This window comes from Arachis ipaensis, chromosome B06 (assembly GCF_000816755.2).
Source record: "Arachis ipaensis cultivar K30076 chromosome B06, Araip1.1, whole genome shotgun sequence".
NCBI classification, from domain to species: Eukaryota; Viridiplantae; Streptophyta; class Magnoliopsida; order Fabales; family Fabaceae; genus Arachis; species Arachis ipaensis.
In genome coordinates, this window is record NC_029790.2 from 134,931,641 (window position 1) to 134,934,686 (window position 3,046).

The window sequence follows — 3,046 nt, forward strand, 5'->3', positions numbered from 1 at the left end:
CGGATTACCAGCGGTGAATGAATTTAAAAAAAAAAATTGTGTTAGAATTTGACAAAATTTTTAACTGAAGAATTGTGTGGTTTCAAAATAATAAAATTGTGAGTTATGTCATCTATATTTTATTAAAAATTTCGTTATCTTTTATGTGAATGAACAGATATGATTTTTAATATTTACTTATTTTTCTTCTAATTAATCAATTATATAGTGGTCAATTTATATTATGAAGTAACATACAAGAACTTTTCTTATTAATTTCTACTTTCTATGAGAGCCAAATTTAAAATATTTATTAAAAGTCAATAGAATTAGGCATTATATTATTAAAGTTAATTGAATGGAACCTTTAAAACCTATATCCCTTCAAATTTAGCCTACTTAATTTCAAAGCTCAAGGAATGTTCGTTGTTTTTTAATTTATTTATTTATTTATTATTTTTGTTTTTTTTTTTTTTAATTATACCACAATGGACAATTTGTTATAGTTTTATTCAATTTTCATTTAGGTCTCTATAATTAAAAAATTTTAATCAAATCCATATATCGAATAAAATTGTGTTTTTAAGTCCTTGAAACAGCCTAATTTAATGTTACAAAAAGTTCTGAACTTTTTTTAGAATTTAATAGATTTAACAAAAAACCTTACAACAATAAATTGCTTTAGGAATTGGTTACAAAGTTTTAAACCTTTTTTATTAGAATTTGACAGTAATAACTATTATGGTAGTCGTTATTCTTTGTGCAACTATGAAAGTTATGAAAATTCTTTATTTATTTATATTATGTGAACATTTTTTTGCAGACTAGGTAGTATTCTGACTAAAATTGAAAGGTGAATTCACTACATGAAAAAAAAAAAAAAAGCAGGTAAAAAATTTGCTGAAGACAAAAAAAACTTCTTTTTTTTTTGTATAATAACATTTATCTTCATATAATTTTCAATAATTTGCAGAACTTTGGTCTTTCTTTTCCTCAATTTTTTGGTGCTCTAGATCGGTATATCAACATTATGGATAATTTTTTATTTTATTTTGGGATTAATGTGATGGAAATGACATCCAATTCGGAGTCTTTTTAGAAGCTTCTTTTGAAAAAGGCCGTTTTCGTCAACAATAATAAAACGAGAGTTTGATGTCGCAGTCACCGTAACTGTCCGCGCGCTCGCTCTGAGAAGCGACAGCCTGAAGTGGCACAGAGAGCTTCTGAATTGCATGCGCAAGAGGTCATCAAAGAACTTGAAAACACCACAAGTATATTCACCATGAATCATTAAAACTTAAACTATAATCATAATATGCAAATGCCTGTTTTAATCTGGAGTAACTCGTTTTTTTTCTATTGTCCTTCAATATGAATGAGCTATGCATGTTGATTTTGGTTGAAGAATATATTAAGTTGTTAATTTTCATTAGAGAGTAATTAAGTCCACATTCAGTTATAGTCATGCCTTGAATTTTTGAAATTGTGTTGATGCCATTGTACCTGAAAACTTCAACCTGGTTCCTAGTTTCAAATCCTGTTTTGGTTGGAGAGAAGGGGTAGATTTTAGGATTCGCGTCAGAAATTGAATGCAACTTTGCTTGTCTCTTATGAGCAAAGGTAACATTTGATTTTTATTGCAGAAGTGTTTGAACTGCACATAAAAGAGTTACGTGCAATGCAAGAAAAAATTGCAAGGCGTGATAATGATATTAAACTCTTGGAAGTTATTATTCAAACGCTTGGAAAGAATCTATTTTCACATCTATCTAAAAGTCAGGGTGCTTCGTACTCCTTTTTCCTTCTTTCCTTGTTCATTATTTTTGTTAAAATTGCCATGTAAATTGAATCATACTACTATGTAAATTGTGAAGATTGATTTTCAATACTAAAATATTATATATTATGTTTAATATTTTATTTATGAGTTACCTAATATTTTGTTTATGGGTTATGATTTTTTGTTATTGTGGAATTTTAAACAAAAAATTGTTTGTTTAATATAGTAAAAGTCTTTTTAAACGATAAAAAATGTCACTTTTGTCCGATAAAAAAGGGAGGTTTTAAACTACCATTTTTAAACAATAAATAAGGCCGTTTTAAACAACATGAAACCACATTTTAACCAACCAATAAAAAAAGCCGTTTTATTTGAAAATAATGACGGTTTGAAACTGCCGTTTTAACCAATTAAAAAGCGCCGTTTTATCTAAAAATAACGGCGATTTGAATTGCCGTTTTAACCTAACTCAAAAACCACAATTTTAATTAAGTAATTGTGGCAGTTTTTCGAAAACCGCCGTAATAACCAAATGGCGCTTCAAATTATGGCGATTTTTTTTAGCGGCCGTTCAAGATAATAATAATGGTTCAAACCGCCGTAATTACCAAGTTTTTTTTGTAGTGAGAATACAGTAGTAGCCAATGAGAAGAAAGATAATTAAACTTATATTAAGTGTAATTTTATAAAATTGCTTTTATTTTCTTATAACCTTAATATTTTCGATTTTTTTAAATCACAAGAAAAGTGAAATCATACACCTATTTGATAACATCGGGAGAATATTTTAATTTACACGGATCTGTCATGTTTGTATTCAAATTTGAAAACCTACATAGACTTGTCTTGACTTTCCTAATAACAGTGCAACATAGTTTATGTAACCCTAAGCTTTTGAACTTTGTCAAAGAAAGAAGAATGGATCAAATCAAATACCGTGTTTACTCTCTAGCAGAAAATGGAAATTTGAAAATGCCATTTAGCTTCTCAATCGCCTTCAAAAAATTAAAGTAGATACTATCTAAATACACATCAAATAATGTAGTGATTAAAAACTCCACATAAATATATTGACTTATCTCACTTTTACTTTTTCTTTTTTCATTCATTATCAAATCGATTAACCTTTTGCTAAAGCGGTAAGTGGTTGAAATAATAATGTATATAATAAGTTAGGAAATTTTTTAAATATACCCAAACACCAATATTCCAATAATTTTAATGGTTGATTTTAATTAATATATATTATATATATTTTTTATAATTAAAATCAATCATTAAAATTAT